Raw genomic sequence first — 19,768 nt, 5'->3', positions numbered from 1 at the left:
ACCTGCCACCATGCACAGCTAATTTTAGTATTTTTAGTAGAGATGGGGTTTCACTATGTTGGCCAGCCTGCTCTCGAACTCCTGACCTTAGGTGATCCACCTGCCTCAGCCTCCCAAAGTGCTGGGATTACACGCATGAGCCACCATACCAAGTGCTGGGATTACAAGCATGAGCCACTACACCCGGCCAAAGTCTGTGATCTCACCCCAGTGTTTTATCCAACTTAACTACCCAGTTATAATCTTTTAAGCCATTCAAATATGTAGATCTATTCAGATATTCTGTTACAGTGGGTCTAGGAATGGGACATGAGAACCTGTAAGTTTTAAAAATAATTGGCCGGGTGCCGTGGCTCATGTCTGTAGTCCCAGCACTTTGGGAAGGCGGGCAGATCACTCGAGGTCAGGAGTTCAAGACCAGCTTGGCCAACATGGTGAAACCCCGTGTCTTCTAAAAATACAAAAATTAGCCAGGTATGGTGGCGGGTGCCTGTAATCTCAGCTACTCAGGAGGCTAAGGCAGAAGAATTACTTGAACCTGGGAGGCAGAGGTTGCAGTGAGCTGAGATCACGCCACTATACTCCAGCCTGGGCAATAGAGTCTCAGTCTCAAATAATAATAACAATAATAATAATATTTATTTTTATTCAGTGTAATATGTATATAATTTTTTAAGTGAAATAGTGTACTGTAAAGCATATACTAAGAACAGTCTCTTACTTTTCTTCTTCATTACAACTATTTTAATTTTCTTTTCTTTCTTTTTCTCTCTCTTCTTCTCTTTTCTCTTTTTTTACATTGGGACTGCAACAGCACAGGAAGCAACTGTTTTTAATTCTTTTGTTTGTTTGTTTGTCTTTTTGAGACAGAATTTCACTCTTGTTGCCCAGGCTGGAGTGCAATGCCACGATCTTGCCTCACTGCAACCTCTGCCTCCTGGGTTCAAGCGATTCTCCTGTCTCAGCCTCCCTAGTAGCTGAGATTACAGGCATGTACCACTATGCCCAGCTAATTTTGTATTTTTAATAGAGACAGGGTTTCTCCATGTTAGTCAGGCTGGTCTCGACCTCCTGACCTCTGGTGATCCTCCTGCCTTGGCCTCCCAAAGTGGTGGGATTACAGGCATGAGCCACTGTGTCTGGCCTATTTTTAATTCTTTGTTTCTTCTGGGATTTACCTGTCTCTAAAAAATATTTCATTTGCTGTTTGTTGTTTTTTAAATTATAGACAGTAACTCTGTTTTTTATTTTAGAAGATAAAGATTTAACAGTCTTATACAACTCCTGCTACCACTTACTTTTCCTCACTAACTCCCAGTATAATCATACCATAACTTTAGGCAAAATAATGTTTACATTGTTTGAATTATGCATATATTGTTTACAACTGAGCCACTATATACTGTGTTTACATTTTCTTTTCTTTCCTTTCTTTTTTTTTTTTTTTTTCTTGAGATGGAGTTTCACTCTAGTTGCCCAGGCTAGAGTGCAATGGTGCGATCTCAGCTCACTGCAACCTCCACCTCCTGGGTTCAAGTGATTCTCCTGCCTCAGTCTCCTGTGTAGCTGGGATTACAGGCATGAGCCACTGTGCCTGGCCCATGTTTACATTTTCTTTCTTGTATAACCTTTTGTTTTTCCTGGAGTTAATAATTTACTGTTTTCCATTTGTTTAGTTTTCTATGTATCTATTGTCCTTTATTTTCTGAACTCTGCAGTAGAAACATAAAAACCACTATCAGTATAGTTAAACATCTTGGATAATCTTTTTTTATAAGGCTTTCATCTTGGAACTTTGCATCTACCTGTTCCAATCCAGACTGTACGCACTCTAGACCTTATGTACAGCTGACATTCAGGAGCTCTACCATGATCCTTGTGGTTCCTGATGCTTCTTTTTCATTAAAGCCTCAGTTTTCTGGTTTTCATTTCTTTCTGGGTTTCTTTTCTCATTTTGCTGGTGGACATCCTTTACTAGTCTTCTTATAAAAGATTCATGGTTAGAAAGCAGGATTAGTTCTCTTAAAAAAACAAATAAGATTCATGGAAGTTAATTTTTTTCAGGTTTTGTTAACCTGAAATATCTTTATTCCACTTCTCCACTTGATTGTTAGTCTAGTTGGGTACAGAATTTCAGGTTAAAGGCCAAGCCTGGTGGGTCATACCTATAATCCCAGTACCTTGGGAGGCCAAGGCAGGGGAATTGCTTAAGGCCCAGGAGTTTGAGGACTGCCTGGTCAACATAGTAAGACCCTGTCTCTAAAAAGAAAAATTAGCCAGGCATGGTGGCCCATGCCTATAGTCCTAGCTACTTGGGAGGCTAAGGCAGGAGGATCACTTGAGCCCAGGAGTTTGAGGCTGCAGTGAACTCTGATTGAACCACTGCACTCTAGCCTGGAAATCAGAGCAAGACACTGTCTAAAAAAACAAAAAATAAACAAAAAAATTATGTTAGAAAATTGTTTTCCCACAGAATTTCAAAGGCATTAGGCTATTGTCCCTCAGCTTTCACTGTTAGTATTATTATTATTATTGTTATTTGAGATGGAGTCTTGCTCTGTCACCCAGGCTATAGTGCAGTCGTGCAGTCTCTGTTCACTGCAAGCTCTGCCTCCTGGGTTCACGCCATTCTCCTGCCTCAGCCACCTGAGTAGCTGGGACTACAGGTGCCCACCACCACACCCGGCTAATTTTTGTATTTTTAGTAGAAACGGAGTTTCACCGTGTTAGCCAGGATGGTCTCAATCTCCTCACCTCGTGATCTGCCCACCTCAGCCTCCCAAAGTGCTGGGATTGCAGGCGTGAGCCACTGTGCCCAGCCTTCACTGCTATTATTGAGAAAGATGATAGCATTCTGATTCCTGATCCTATTTGTATGTGGTTTACTTTATTTATCATTATTATTTTTTGAGACAGAGTCTTGCTCTGTCGCCCAGGCTGGAGTGCAGTGGCACAATCTTGGCTCGCTGCAACCTCTGCCTCTGGGTTCAAGCAATACTCCTGCCTCAGCCTCCCAAGTAGTTAGGACTATAGATGCGTGCCACCATGCCTGGCTAATTTTTGTATTTTTAGTAGAGACAGGGTTTCACCATGTTGGCCAGGCTGGTCTCAAACTCTTACCCTCAGGTGATCTACCTGCCTTGGCCTCCCAAAGGGCTGGGATTACAGGTGTTTGCCACCGCACCTGACCTGTATGTGACTAACTTTATCTTTTTTTTTTTTTTTTTTTTGAGATGGAGTCTCACTCTTGTCACCCAGGCTGGAGTGCAGTGGTGCAATCTCAGCTCAACTGCAACCCCCACCTCTTGGGTTCAAGTGATTCTCCTGCCACAGCCTCCCAATTAGCTGGGATTACAGGCGTGTGCCACCATGTCCGGCTAATTTTTTGTATTTTTAGTAGAGACGGCGTTGCACCATGTTAGCCAGGATGGTCTTAATCTCCTGACCTCGTGATCCACCCGCCTCGGCCTCCCAAAGCGCTAGGATTACAGGCGTGACCCACCGCAGACTTACATTATCTTAAAGCTTTTAGTCTCTTCTCTTTTAGCCAGCATTTTGGGAACTGAGTAAGGGAATACAGCTGTTTATATGTAATTTTTCACATAGTATTCTTAATTTCAGTAAGGTGATTTACTTCAGTCCCTCACTATATACCTTGCATATTTGAATATAAGGCTATTCTGTTTCAATTAATCAGAAAATAAACATTTTCTTTCCTGCCATGTGAGGGAGGTGCCTTTGTTTGGTTGCATGGGAATTTAGAAGAAGAGTATCTTAGGTATTTCTTCTATATAATTTCAATGAATTGCTGCAATGTTTCCAACACTTCTCCTTATACCTGCTGTCTGAGATAGCTAGTATCTCCAGTTCCTTAGATTCCTGGAGTTCTCTGATGAGAACCAGCTAGATTATTGGTGTCATCCCCCCATTGGACAGTTTGGATTCAACTTTCTCTGTTCTGGTATGTTAAGGTTGCTACTCCTTCATTCCCTTTCTTGCTTTCAAATATTTGTTAATCTTTTTTGTCCACTATCGTTTCTTCCATGTCTTTCTGTTATTTTAATTTCACATTTCAGGAGGTTTCTGAGATAAATGCATGTGTGCAGTCTGCTATTTTAAATCAGAAGTCCTGAAAGAACGTTATTGCCAGTGCTTTTATTGTTTCTGTGATAGGCACTGTGTTCCAAGGTAGCTCATTTCCTCTTTGGTAAGCACTGTTTTTTAGTGTCTGCTTATCTTGCTTGAAAGTCTTTTTCTCTGTAGGACTATTGATCCTAATTCTTACACCTTAGAGTATTCCAAATAAATCTGTTGTCTTCCACATGGTAACCTTTCATAGACTTAAAGACAGTATTAGAACTTCAGTATTTTTTCTTCTCTAGCGTAGACATAACCTAGTTCCTCTATTTGATCCTCAGAAAATATAGTTTCAAATTTCTTCACTATCCTGGTCACTCACTTCTGAATTAACTGTTCTAAAGTATGATACCTAGAATTGAGAGCAATATTCCAGGTAGAATCTAACCAGCACAGACTAGAATAAATTATTATTATTTTCTTTTGAAATATTGTTGTGATAAAAAAATAAATAAACCCAGCACTACTGGTATGTTCTGCAAAGGGAAGAGTTTCTCAATTTTATCTGCTTGAAATTAAAGAAAAAATGTAAAGCTTCTACTACTTCTATATATAGAGAGACATGAAACATACAATGATTTGGTTTCTTTTTTTTTTATTAGAACAATTGGTGCTCCTTTTTAAAAATAATCTGGAGTGTAGGTTGAGAATTAAGATGTTCTGCATAATAACATAACAGGAATTTTTAAAGTTTAATTTTGAAATTTTTTAGACTCATGTAGAAGTTGCAAAAATAGTACAAAGAGTTCAGATGTACTCTTCACCCAGCTTCCCCCAATGACATCTTATATAACCACAGTATAATTATCAAAATCAGAAAACTGACATTGGTACAATACTATTAATTAACTAAACTACTGACCTTATTTGGATTTCACCAGGTGTTTGTTTGTTTGTTTTTTGAGATGGAGCCTCACTCTGTTACGCAGGTTGGAGTGCAGTGGCGTGATCTTAGCTCACTGCACCCTCGCCTCCCAGGACTGCACACTCGCCTCCCAGGTCCAAGTGATTCTCCTTCCTCAGCCATCTGAGTAGCTGGGATCACAGGCATACATCACTACTCCTGGCTATGGCTAATTTTTGTATTTTTTTCTTTTAGTAGAGATGGGGTTTCACCATGTTGGTCAGGCTGGTCTTGAACTCCCAGCCTCAAGTGATTCACCTGCCTCAGCCTCACAAGATTTCACCAGTTATTACATACAATCCTTTAAAAAAAAAACGGGAGTTGTATGTAGTTCTACATGATTTTATCACATATATAAATTCATATGATCATTATCACGTTTGGGGTATAGAACTCCAGAAGAAACTCCCATGTGCTAGCCATTTATAGTCACACCCCAATCCTAACCCCTGGCAACCACTGATCTGTTCTCCATCACCATACTTTTGTTACTTTGAGAATGTTGTATAAGTGGAATCATCTAGTATGTGACCTTTTGAAACCCAATAGTTTTTCAACAGTTACCTCACCGCCCCCTACAGAAGTCTTTAGTTTCTATTGTTGCCATCTTTATGTTCATGAGTACCCCATGTTTAGCTCCCACTTATAAGTGAGAATATGTGGTATTTGGCTTTCTGTTCTTGCATTAATTCACTTAGGATAATGGCCTCCAGCTGCACCCATGTTGCTGCAAGGGACATGATTTTGTTCTTTTTTTATGGCTGGTGTATATGTACCAGATTTTCTTTACCCAGGCCACATTTGATGGGCATCTAGGTTGATTTCATGTCTTTGCTACTGTGAATAGTGCTGCAATGAACATGTGAGTGCATATGTCTTTTTGATAGAACTATTTGTTTTCTTTTGGATAGATACACAGTAATGGGATTCCTGGGTCGAATGGTAGTTCTGTTTTTTTTTTTTTTTTTTTTTTTTTGAGACAGAGTCTCGCTTAGTCGCCCAGGCTGGAGTGCAATGGCGTGATCTCGGCTCACTGCAAGCTCCGCCTCCCGGGTTCACACCATTCTCCTGCCTCAGCCTCCCAAGTAGCTGGGACTACAGGCGCCCACCGCCTCGCCCAGCTAATTTTTTTTGCATTTTTAGTAGAGACGGGGTTTCACCGTGTTAGCCGGGATGGTCTCGATCTCCTGACCTCGTGATCCGCCCGCCTCGGCCTCCCAAAGTGCTGGGATTACAGGCGTGAGCCACCGCGCCCGGCCACAGTTCTGTTTTAAGTTCTTTGAGAAATCTTCAAACTGCTCTTCATAGTGGCTAAGCTAATTTGCATTCTCACCAACAGTGTGTAAGTGTTCCCTTTTCTCCACAGCCTTTCCAACATCTGTTGTTTTTTGACTTTTTAATAATAGCCATTCTGGCATCTGACTGATGTGAGATGGCATCTCATTGTGATTTTGATTTGCATTTCTCTGATGATTAGTGATGTGGAGCATTTCTTCATGTTTATTGGCCACTTGTATGTCTTCTTTTGAGAAGTGTCTGTTCATGTTTTTTGCCCATTTGCAAGTGTTTTGTGGTTCTTGTAGAGACATTTCCCCTCCTTGCTTAGATGTCATGATTTTGTTTGTTTTATTTTTATTTTTTGGTGGGATGGGGGGTATGACTATTGTAAATGGGATTGCATTGTTGACTTGTTTGTCCACTTTTTAATTGGACTGCTTACTTATTTACAGTTGAGGTTAGGGATTTCTTATTTATTCTAGATATAAATTCTTTGTCAAATATATGTGATTTGCAAATATTTTCTCCCAATCTGTGGCTTCTTTTCTCATTTTCTTAATATCTTTCACAGAGGAAAAGTTTTAATTATGATGAAGTCTAATTTATTAACTTTTTCTTTTTGGGTGGTACTTTTGGTGTCATATCTAAGAACATTTTCCCTAAATTTAGGTCACACAGAATTTCTCTTGTTTTTTCCCTAAGAGTCTTATAGTTCAACATTTGATAAAATTATGCATTTGAAGTTTGTTAATTTTGGCATAAATTGTGAGGTTTAGATCAAGGTCCATTTTGTCTCCTACAGGAGACTAGTTGTGCCATCACCACTTGTTAAAAAGACTATCCTTGCTTCATTAAATTGCTTTTATACCTTTGTCAAAAATTAGTTATCTGTACAAATGTGAGTTTATTTTTTACTCTTTTTTGTTCTATTGATCTATGTGTCTATAGTAAGTCTTTAAAAAGCTAATGTGATTACCCTTATTTTATTCTTTTTTTTCAAAATTCTTTTAGCTATTCTAGTTCCTTTGCCTTTCCATATAAATTTTAGAATCAGTTTGTTCATATATAAAAATCTGTTAGAATTTTTATAGGAATTGCATTAAACCAACTGCAGATCAATTTTGAGAGAATTGACGTCTTTGCTCTGTAAAGCCTCCGAATCCATGAGCATGCTGCATCTCTCCAGTTATTTAGGTCGTTAAAACCTTTTTTTGGTCAGACACAGTGACTCATGCCTGTAATCCCAGCACTTTGAGAGGTTGAGGTGGGAGGATCACTTGAGCACAGAAGTTCGAGACCAGCCTCAGCAACATAGTGAGACCTCATCTCTACAAAAAATAGAAAAATTTGCCAGCTGTGGTGGTGCGTGCCTGTAGTCCCAGCTACTGGGGAGGCTGAGGCGAGGTGATTGATTGAGTCTAGGAGGTCAAGGGTATAGTAAGCCATGATTGTGCCACATTGAGTCTGGGAGGTCAAGGGTATATAGTAAGCCATGATTGTGCCACATTGAGTCTGAGAGGTCAAGGGTATAGTAAGCCATGATTGTGCCACTGCACTTTAGCCTTGGTGACAGAGCAAGACCCTGTCTCAAATAAAATAAAATGAAATAAAATAAAATAATCAGTATTTTATAGTTTTTAGCACAAAGATCCTGTGCATGTTTTGTTAGATTTATACCCAAATTTTAATTTTTTTTTTTAGTGTTATTGTAAATGATCTGGGAAATTGTATTACCTGTGATATTTTTGGACCTTCCCACTATAGCTTTATATTTTATTAAAACATATAGTTTTGACTGAGTGCAGTGGCTCGCACCTGTAATCCCAGCATTTAGGAGGCTGAGGTAGGAGGATCGCTTGAGCCCAGGAGTTCAAGACTAGCCCAGGCAATATAGTGAAACCTCTATCTCTACAAAAAATTTTTAAAAATTAGCTGTGCATGGTGGTGCATGCCTGCAGTCCCAGCTACTCAGGAGGCTGGGCAGGAGGATTGCTTGAGCCCCAGAGTTTGAGGCTGCAGTGAGCTATGATCATACTACTGCATTCCAGCTGGGTAACAGAACAAGATCCTGTCTCAAACAACAAAATGAAACAAAAACAAATGGGGCGCTCGCTTTAGCAGCACATGTACTAAAAATGATACAGAAAAGATTAGCTTGGTCCCTGCACAGGGACGACACTCAAATATTACATATTATAGTTTAAAAAAAAAAGGAGAAACTGAGACTTAGAACAGTCAAGTAATTAATTGCCTAAGGTTACAAAACTGGTAAACAGTAGAGCTGGGATTCAAACCCAGGTGTGGCTTTAGAATCTCTAACATGATGTTAATCACTATACTATGCTGCCCAGAGCAAAACCATCCTGATATACTCTAGTGGCAACTGGTTTTTAAGTTTTGGGTATATATTTTTGCTCAAAAAGTGACAAGACTACTAACTTTATCTTTTATGTTACCCAGATTAAAATTCTTTCAGTAAAAAATGAACTATATAAAATATTAAGATTAATATATTTCATCATCTGCCTTCTTATCTAAGTCAAAGAATTCCCAGGGGGCCTGGCGTGGTGGCTCACACCCGCACTTTGGGAGGCCAAGGTATGAGGATTTAATGAGGCCAGGAGTTCAAGACCAGCCTGGGCGACAGAGTGAGATCCTGTCTTTACGAAAAACATTTTTTTTTTTCTTAAGACCAAGTCTTACTCTGTCGCCCAGGCTGGGAGTGCAGTGGTACGATCTTGGCTCACTGCAACCTCTGCCTCTCAGGCCCAAGCAATTCTCTTGCCTCAGCCTCCTGAGTAGCCGGGATTACAGGCACACGCCACCACACCTGGCTAATTTGTGTATTTTTAGTAGAGACGGGGTTTCACCATGTTGGTCAGGCTGGTCTTGAGCTCCTGACCTTGAGATCTGCCCGCCTCAGCCTCCTAAAGTGCTGGGATTACAAGGCGTGAGCCACCATGCCTGGCCACAAAAAAAATTAAGATCAACTGGGTTTGTTGGTGCATGCCTTTAGTCTTAGCTACTCCAGAGGCTGAGATGGGAGGATCACTTGAGCCCAGGAGTTGGAGGTTATGGTGGGCCATGATGGTCCCACTGCATTCCAGCCTGGGCAACAGAGTAAAACTCTGTCTCTTAAAAAAATTTTAAAAAATAAAAAAAGAATTCCCAAGATATACAACTGTCATAGAATGAGAATAAACACACACACACATTAAACCTCTCATTATCCCTAATAGTTACAAACTGATTTTATTTCTATTTAAGATTACTCAGAAAAAATGTATTGGACTTTTAATTTATGTTAAGAAATTGTTTTAAAAGGCCATCAGAAATTCTATTAAAATCATGAGGCTTTTTTTTTTTTTTAGACAGAGTCTTGCACTGTCACCTTGACTGGAGTGCAGTGGTGCAATCTCTGCTCACTGCAACCTCTGCCTCCCAGGTTCAAGTGATTCTCCTACCTCAGCCTCCTGAGTCGCTGGGATTACAGGTGCCCACCACCTGTAGGTGCCCTGCTAATTTTTTGTATTTTTTAGTAGAGACAGGGTTTCACTGTGTTAGCCAGGATGGTCTCAATCTCCTGACCTCAGGTGATCCACCCGCCTCGGCCTCCCAAAATGCTGGGATTACAGGCGTGAGCCACCGCGACCGGCCCATGAGGCTTTTATAAATTATATATGCTACACATTTGCTAATTTAGACAATGTAGTATGCTGTTTATAGAAGTTGGCAGCATTGGAGAAGTTAGTCTTGACTCTGTCTCATCTCCAGCCAGGGCTCTTAGACTGTCCCAGAGAAGGTGATGATCACTGACAATAACATGTTGATAAATCTTTGAAGCCTTTCAACTAAGAGAGTCCTGTGGAATCTAAACATAGATCTTATACCTGTCACAAAAATTAACTTAAAATGGATCATACACATAAATGTAAAATGCATAACTTATAAGACTTCTAGAAGATAACATAGGAGGAATCTAGTGACCTTGAATTTGGCGATGAGTTTTAGATACAACTCAAATAGCGTGGAGGAAAAACATTGATAAAATTGACTTTAAACTTGTGTTCTGGGAAAGACAGTAAAGGGAGTTAAAAGGTAAGTCACAAACTGGGAGAAAATCTTTATAAAACACTTGTCTGATAAAGGACTAGTATCCAAAATATACAAAAAACACTTAGAATTCAACAATAAGAAAGTGAACAACCCAATTAAAAAATGAGCAAAAGATCTGAACAGATACCTCAATAAAGAAGATGTAGAGACAGCAAATAAATACATAAAAAGATGCTCAACATAATTTGTCTTTAGGGAATTGCAGATTGAAACAATGAGATACCATTAAAGTCTGTTAGAATGGCCAAATTTAAAAACTGAAAAGCTGGTGAGGATGAAATGCCAGTGAGGATGAAAAACAAAAGAAACTCTAATCTTTGCTGCTGGAAATGCAAAATGATACAGCCGCTTTGGAAAACAGTTTGGCAGTGGTTTACAAGAAAGATAAACATATTCTTACCATATGATCTAGCAATTAATCACATTTCTAGGCGCAATAGACATACCCAGTTGAGTTGTAAACTTAAGTCCACACAGAAACCTGCAAAGGAATGTTTACAGCAGCTTTATTCATAACTGCACCCAAACTGGACGCAATAAATTGTCCCTCAATAGGCGAATGGATGACCAAACTATTGTGGTACATTCATACAATGGAATGTTATTAAGTGATCAAAAGAAAGGAGATATTAAACCAGGAACAGACATGGAGAAAACATAGATGCATATTGTTAAGTAATTGAAAAACCTATATACTCTAACAATTCCAATTATATAACATTCTGGAGGAGGAAAATTATGATGGCAGTAAAAAGATCAGTGGTTGTCAGGGGTTGTGGACAGTAGTAAGGGAGGGATGAATAGGTGAAGCAGAGTGGCATTTTAGGGTGGTGAAACTATTCTGTATTCACTGTAATGATGGATACATGATATTATGCATTTGTTAAAGTCTGTAGAACTTTACAGCACAAAAAGTCAACCTCAGTGTGTACAAATTTAACAATAGCTGTCAGAGGTAGGCATGGTGGCTTGTGCCTGCAATCCCAGCTACTTGGGAGGCTGAGGTAAGAAGATCACTTGAGGCCAAGAGTTCAAGTCCAGCTTGGGACTTGAGTTCAAGTCCAGCAACATGGCAAGACCTTGTCTCTAAAAAAAGAAAAAAAAATTTTTAAGAAAAAATAATATAATTCAGGAGGTCATGGGATTTGGGAAAGAAAGCAGACTGTGACAAGAGCATCTAACTATATTACAAATATATGAAACAACCTCACCGAAACGGATGGGGAGAAAAGTGCTCCCATAACTTTGAAAATGACTGGAGTCTGTAAAACTAAAGGCTAAAGGAACTGTATAAGAGTACTTACTCAAGTTGATACAATTTTTCTGCATGGGTTTATAGGTTAATAAATGCATTATTGCTATACTTGTACACTAACATTGAACAACTAAGAAAATAGACAGCAGATAGTGGGAGCCAGGTTTCTCACTGTTGAAGTGGAAATTTTACAGATCAACAAGGGAGGAAGCTAGAATGACCCATGGTAATGGATTAGCATTGAAGGTACTACAAGAGCTCATATATAGTTAGATAGTTGCATGTGGAAATTTTTATAGATGGGTATGTGCAGAAGTTAGTATATACATACTATAAAGTTTGGAAGTTTACAACACCACCACCACTTTTGACTCCAATTGTAAGTTTAGGGGTCCCCAAGATCACCCTCAGGTTGAATAATTCCCTAGAAGTACTCAGAACTCACTGAAAGCTGTTATATTTACAGTTATGGTTTATTACAGTAAAAGGATAATAAAACCAGCCAAGGGGAGAAGAGTACAGGAGAATTCCTCATGTGAAGCTTCCAGTTTCTTCTCCTCGTGGAGTAATAGACAGTGGTAACTTCCCCCAGCAACAATTTGTGACAACACGCTAGAAGTATTACCAACCAGGTAAGATCATCAAGCCCTGGTGTCCAGAGTTTTTGTTGGGGCTTGGTCACATAGACGTGATTGACCACTCACATGGCTGTTTTTTGTTACAGATACCACATGGCTCAAAACCTCCACCATTAATTACATTGTTAGGATAGGCTATCTGGCATGGCCTAAAGCTCCCAGGTTCACAAGGACCCACTTTTCAGTTAGGCATTATAGGGGCTTAGAGAATACACCCCTGGAGCCAAGGGTAAAAGCCAGACCAATTCAGTAGTAACAAGTACACCTAGTGCTCAGATCTTGGTTTCTAATATGATTCTTCAGTAAGAGTAACCAGGACTCCTTGGAGAAATGGCTGATTCCAGGGATGGGGTAGAAAATGTACAAAACCAGCCTGGGCATCTTGTAGTGGCAGAAAGTAAGAAAGTGCTAAAGAAAAAAAAAAAATCACTGTGAGAGGTATATAAAAGAAGCCAAATGAAAGAGCACCCAATGGGAAAATTTAGAAATATTTGAGCAAAATAAATGAATGAATACCATACTATTGTATTATAACCTGAAGTATAATGTAAATATTCATGATTGTGGTGGGTTGCAGCTAATTTGGGCCAGCGTCATTGGTGGTAAAATAATTTGCTGAAACAGCCGTGAGTTAAAGAAAGTAAGTGTATTAGAGAGAAAGTATATTGCAAGGAAGCACTGGGCAGCACAGCAGAGAAGAAGCTGCCTGCAAAGAGGCGGGGCTGGAGGAAAGTTTTATAGGATGGAGCTGGAGGGACTACATGTAGAACGAGTTATTTGGGAACAGGATATTGTGCAAACAGGGTGTTTGTAGTTAGCTGTTTCTCAGAACAATTGTTCTCCTCCACTCTGGGGCACCCCCCTTGTTGTTGCTAACTTATCAGGACTCCACAGTGAGTTCATACTGATATATAAATAATTGGATACATTAATAAATGGAAGTGAATAGACAAATCTTTCCGTATGGAATAATGCTAATTAAATTATGTAGATACTCCATCCTAAGGACAGGGAGCATAATTCCCCACTTCTTAAGTGTGCACTGTGCATAGTGACTTCCTTCTGAAGAGTCCCTTATGAAAAGTGGGGAATGGGAGGAAAGAAATAACTTGATGGGAGAGACCTGACAAACACACCTTCAAACCAAGTGATCATGGTCAATATAAACAGACATAAATCATGTTGATATCATATATACCCTCAATATGCTATGATGAAAAATGGCACTTTAAAATGACAATTTATCTCTGTGATCTTTGTCACAAAAGTCTGTAACACCAATCTAACCATGAGAAAAACAAATTCTTTTTTTTTTTTTTTTTGAGGCAGAGTCTTGCTTTGTCACCCAGACTGGAGTGCAGTTCAGTGGTACAACCTTGACTCACCGCAGCCTCCACCTCCCAGGTTCAAACAATTCTCCTGCCTCAGCCTCCCGAGTAGCTGGGATTACAGGTGCATGCCACCGTAACCAGCTAATGTTTGTGTTTGTTTGTTTGTTGATTTGTTTTTTGTTTTGAAACAGAGTCTTAACTCTGTTGCCCAGGCTGGAGTGAAGTGGCATGACCTCGGCTTACTGCAGCCTTTGCCTCCTGGGTTCAAGCGATTCTCCTGCCTCAGCCTCCTGAGTAGCTAGAACTACAGATGTGCGCCACCACGCCTGGCTAATTTTTCTATTTTTTAGTAAAGATGGGGTTTCACCATATTGGCCAGGCTGGTCTTGAACTCCTGACCTCGTGATCCGCCCTCCTCGGCCTCCCAAAGTGCTGAGATTACAGGCATGAGCGGCCGTGCCTGGCCAATTTTTGTATTTTTAATAGAGACAGGGTTTCCCCATGTTGGGTAGGCTGGTCTCAAACTCCTGACCTTAAGTGATCCACCCACCTTGGCCTCCCAAAGTACTGGGACTACAGCCGTGAGCCACCATGTCCGGCCTGAGAAAAATAAATTCTAATAGAGGGCCATCCTACAGTATACCTGACCAGAACTCTTTAAAACTGTCAAGATCCTCAAAAAGAGAGTCTGAGAAACAGTCACAGCTAAGAGATAACTAAGGAGACGTGACAAGTAAACGTAATATAGCGGCATCCTGAATGGGATATTGGAACAGAAAAAGGACGTTAAGTAAAAACTAAGGAAATCAAACTATGGACCAGTTAATAATAACTTTTCAGTATTCATTCATTAATTGTAATGAGTGAGCCATACTAACGTAAGCTGTTAATAATAGGGGAAAATGGAAAATGTGTATGTATGTTGGGGGGTATATGAAAATGCTATACTATCTGCTCAATTTGTGAATCAAAAACCCATTTGCCAGGCGCAGTGGCTCATGCCTGTAATCCCAGCACTTTGGGAAGCCAAGGCAGGTGGATCACTTGAGGTCAAAAGTTTGAGACCAGCCTGATCAACATGGTGAAACCCCGTCTCTATTGAAAATACAAAATTAGCCAGGTTTGGTGGTGCATGCCTGTAATCCTAGCTACTCCGGAGTCTGAGGCAGAAGAATCTCTTGACTCTTGGGGGTGGAGGTTGCAGCGAGCCGAGATCGCACCATTGCACTCCAGCCTGGGCAACAAGAGCAAAAACTCTGTCTCAAAAAAACAAAAACAAAACAAAACAAAAAACTGTTTAGAATGTTTTGATTTTAAAAATAATTATAATTTTAAAAACTGTAGAACAGGCCAAGTGCAGTGACTCCCGCCTGTAATCCTAGCACTTTGGGAGGCCGAGGCAGGTGGATCGCAAGGTCAGAAGATTGAGACCATCCTGGCTACACGGTGAAACTGTCTACTAAAAACACAGAAAAAATTAGTTGGGCATGGTGGCAGGCGCCTGTAGTCCCAGGATGGAGAATGGCGTGAACCTGGGAGGTGGAGAACCTGGGAGGCGTGAACCTGGGAGGCAGGAGAATGGTGTGAACCTGGCAGGCGGAGCTTGCAGTGAGCTGCGATTGCGCCATTGCTCTCCAGCCTGGGCGACAGAGCGAGACTCCCTCTCAAAATAAATAAATAAATAAATAAAATTTAAAATAAAAAACTAACTGGGCTTGGTGGTGCACATCTGTAGTCCCAGCTATACTCGGAAGGCTGAGGCAGGAGAATTGCTTGAACCCGGGAGGTAGAGGTTGCAGTGAGCCGAGATCGCACCACTTAGCCTGGGCGACAGAGAGAGACCCTGTCTAAAAAATAAAAATAAAACTGTAGAATAAGGTTGGGCACAGTGGCTCACACCTGTAATCCTAGCACTTTGGGAGGCCGAGGCAAGCGGATTGCTTGAGCCCACGAATCTGAGACAAACCTGGGCAACATGGTGAAACTCTGTGTCTAAAAAAATAATAAAAATGTGTATATATATAATATATATGTGTGTATATATATAATATATATATATGCATAATTTAGCTGGGCGTGGTGGTGTGTGCCTAGAGTCCCAGCTGCTCAGGAGGTTGAGATGGGAGGATCAACTGAGCCCTGAAGGTTGAGGATGCACTGAGCCATGATCATGCCAGTGCACTCCAGCCTGGGCACAGAGCTAGACTCTGTCTCAAAAAAAAAAAAAAAAGAAAAAAAAAATTGTGAAACAATGGTTGTAGGGGAAATGACGTATGAAAAAGTGATTTGTCATAAATGGGATCCCCTAAGCATACAATGTAAACAAATATCTGACCTTCAAAGGAGGGTACAGAGTATGCTTTGCAAGTCTTTAGGCAGAGCATTATAATTTTGTCACATACCTTTCTATACGTCATATAGAGTTAAATACAGAGATATATTATTTTGGGAATTAAGTTCTTAAGAATTATAATACTATTTTTTGAGAAATGTATTTCAACTGTCATTTTACTGAAGGACTGGAGGTCCTGGGATATTAGAGAATTTCACTTATTACAAAGATTAAAAGCAAACATGATAAATATTTACAAATATATTGAATTATTATCTGAATTTATTGTGAAGATTTTCTAATATGATGAGTTGATTTTAAAAGTTACCAAGGATTTCTGGTATAAAAAATACAATAGCTAATTGTAATTTATTTTTAAAATGGGTGTGAAAGTGAATAATAAAGGTAACAGTAAAAGGAAGAAAATAAAATTATAATAAAGAAGAGAACATAATGCTTACAGATTAAAAATGATATAAAGGGATAACTTTTCGGAAGAGATTAAAAACTATCTAGAATAATATAATATACATTGTGTGACTGCTGGATTTTATGAGTACATTCTTCAGCCTCTTATTTAGTTTGTAAAGAAATAGTGACTGTTTCCCTCATTAATGGCAAGTGTAAATGGCCGAGGTGGGCGTTCAAAGACAATTTACCACCTCCCTACATGGGGCTTTGGAAGGTTGTCACTAAACTAATTATTTCCATGAAAATGTGTTAATGGAATTTCACGGTTGAGTCTTACTTCTACCTAGAGTCTTTTGTAGAGGCAATATATTTTATAAAACTGCATGGAGAAAGATATAAGCAATCAATCTTTAGAGTAGTAGACTTTTGTAAAAACATGATTGCTATTGTATTTGTACCCTAATAAGAAATCTAGCAGTCTTCTAGCAAAGAACATCACAAGAGCTTACAGAAAATTTGTTTTGAACTAAGAGACTAAAGAGACATAGAGACCAAATTTTTAAAGTTAAAATATTTCTATCGATAACCTTTTATTCAAGTATTATTGAGTGTTATTTTCATTAGATAATGGCACTGGCTTCTCATATATATTGCATATAGTATTGCAGTCTGGGAATTGCAGTCACTTTCCTCCATTAGAGTAAGCTCTACCTGTGTCTGAATGCCCAGTCTTAACAGTGTTGCTAATCACTTATGCGAAATGTGTGACCAAGTCTACATTTGCTGGAAATTTCTGACATTGTAAATATTTGGATATATTGTTGTAATCATCAATTAGTATTTTCAGGAAGGAACCAGGGGTAACATATAGCAACCTAGCAAGTGGATTTACTTTTACAGATTCATTCCTCTATAATTCTGTTCATGGTTCATGGGTTTTTTTTTTTTTTCAGTTTCTTTTATTGTGGTAAAATATACATAACAAAATGTTCTGTCTTACCCATTTTTAAGTATACAATTTATTGGTATTAAGGTATTAAGTACATTAATATTATTGCACAACTATCACCACCATTCATCTCCAGAACTCTTTTCATTTTGCAAAACTGAAACTTTCTATCAATTAAACAGTAACTTCTCATTCCTTTCTCCTCCTAACCCCTGGCAACCATCATTCTGCTTTTTGACTCTATGATTTTGACTACAATAAATAACTAATTTAAGTGGAATTATACAGTATTTATCTTTTTGTGACCAGTTTATTTCAGTTAACATGATGTCCTCATCAAGGTTCACTCATATTGTGGCATATATTAGAATTTATTTATTTTTGTTTGTTTGTTTGTTTTTGAGACAGAGTCTCGCTCTGTTGCTAGGGTGGAATGCAGTGGCGCGATCTTGGCTCACTGCAAGCTCCTCCTCCCAGGTTCATGCGATTCTCCTAGCTCAGCCTCCCGAGTAACTGGGACTACAGGTGTGCGCTATCACACCTAGCTAACTTTTGTAATTTTAGTAGAGATGGGGTTTCTCCGTGTTGGCCAGGCTGGTCTCGAACTCCTGACCTCAGGTGATCTGCTGACCTCGGCCTCCCAAAGTGTTGGTATTACAGGCGTGAGCCACCGTGCCCGGCCAAAATTTATTTCCTTTTTAAGGCTGAGTAATATTCTGTTGTATATATGTACCACATTTTGCTTATCCATTCATCAGTCAATTGATACCTGGGTTGTTTCCATGTTTTAGCTACTGTGAATAATGCTGCTATGATAACAAATGTTATGATTATAAATGTATAAGTATCTCTTTGGGACCCAATTCTTTTGAGTGTATACCCATAGAATTGCTGGGTCATTTGCTAATTCTATTTTTAACTCTTTGAGGAAACTGTTTCCACAGTGGCTGTACTATTTTACATTTTCTTTTCTTTTTTCTATTATTATAATTTAAATTCTAGGGTACATGTGCATAGCATGCAGGTTTGTTACATATGTATACATGTGCCATGTTGGTGTGCTGCACCCGTTAACTTGTCATTTACATTAGGTATATCTCCTAATGCTATCCCTCCCACCTCCCCCCACCCTATGACAGGCCCTGGTGTATGATGTTCCCCAACCTGTGTCCAAGTGTTTTCACTGTTCAGTTCCCACCTATGAGTGAGAATATGCAGTGTTTGGTTTTCTGTCCTTGTGATAGTTTCCTCAGAATGATGGTTTCCAGCTTCATCCATGTCCCTATAAAGGACATGAACTCATCCTTTTTTATGACTGCATAGTTTCCATGGTATATATGTGCCACATTTTCTTAATCCGGTCTATATCATTGATGGACATTTGGGTTGGTTCCAAGTCTTTGCTGTTGTGAATAGTCCCGCAATAAACATACATGTGCATGTGCCTTTATAGCAGCATGATTTATAATCCTTTGGGTATATGCCCAGTAATGGGATTGCTGGGTCAAATGGTATTTCTAGTTCTAGATCCTTGAGGAATTGGCACACAGTCTTCCATGATGGTTGAACTAGTTTACAGTCCCACCAGCAGTGTAAAAGCGTTCCTATTTCTCCACATCATCTCCAGCACCTGTAGTTTCCTGACTTTTTAATGATCGCCATTCTAACTGGTGTGAGATGGTATCTCATTGTGGTTTTGCTTTGCATTTCTCTGATGGCCAGTGATGATGAGCGTTTTTTCATGTGTCTGTTGGCTGCATAAATGTCTTCTTTTGAAAAGTGTCTGTTCATATCCTTTGCCCACTTTTTGATGGGGTTTGATTTTTTTCTTGTAAATTTGTTTCAGTTCTTTGTAGATTCTGGATATTAGCCCTTTGTCAGATGGGTAGATTATAAAAATTTTCTCCCATTCTGTAGGTTGCCTATTCACTCTGGTGGTAGTTTCTTTTGCTGTGCAAAGCTCTTTAGTTTAATTAGATCCCATTTGTCTGTTTTGGCTTTTGTTGCCATTGCTTTTGGTGTTTTAGTCATGAAGTCCTTGCCCATGCCTATGGCCTGAATGGTATTGCCTAGATTTTCTTCTAGGCTTTTTATGGTTTTAGGTCTAACCTTTAAGCCTTTAATCCATCTTGAATTAATTTTTGTATAAGGTGTAAGGAAGGGATCTGGTTTCAGCTTTCTACATATGGCTAGCCAATTTTCCCAGCACCATTTATTAAATAGGGAATCCTTTCCCCATTTCTTGTTTCTCTCAGGTTTGTCAAAGATCAGATGGTTGTAGATGTGTGGTATTATTTCCGAGGGCTCTATTCTGTTCCATTGGTCTATATCTCTGTTTTGGTACCAATACCATGCTGTTTTGGTTACTGTAGCCTTGTAGTATAGTTTGAAGTCAGGTAGCGTGATGCCTCCAGCTT

General features: G+C 39.4%; 1 protein-coding gene, 1 long non-coding RNA gene and 1 pseudogene across 3 annotated transcripts in view; all 3 read left to right on the top strand.

Annotated features, from left to right (window-relative positions):
• PPM1E (protein phosphatase, Mg2+/Mn2+ dependent 1E) overlaps positions 1-19,768 on the top strand; it is a 229,710-nt gene that overhangs the window by 72,759 nt on the left and 137,183 nt on the right. The window lies entirely within an intron of this gene.
• LOC126939449 (uncharacterized) overlaps positions 1-19,768 on the top strand; it is a 76,711-nt gene that overhangs the window by 19,596 nt on the left and 37,347 nt on the right. Inside the window, exon 4 of one of the 2 annotated variants that reach the window (XR_007720392.1) lies at positions 12,173-12,322. This is a non-coding gene — a long non-coding RNA (uncharacterized LOC126939449). Of the gene's footprint in view, positions 1-12,172; positions 15,228-19,768 lie in introns of those variants that run through there. The other variant, XR_007720391.1, reaches the window with a different exon arrangement.
• Positions 8,425-8,522, top strand: LOC126940009 (uncharacterized; annotated as a pseudogene).

The sequence above is a fragment of the Macaca thibetana genome, chromosome 16, assembly GCF_024542745.1.
Source record: "Macaca thibetana thibetana isolate TM-01 chromosome 16, ASM2454274v1, whole genome shotgun sequence".
NCBI lineage: Eukaryota > Metazoa > Chordata > Mammalia > Primates > Cercopithecidae > Macaca > Macaca thibetana.
The sequence above is the reverse complement of the archived record's forward strand: the minus strand, read 5'-3'. Positions and strand labels throughout refer to the sequence as shown.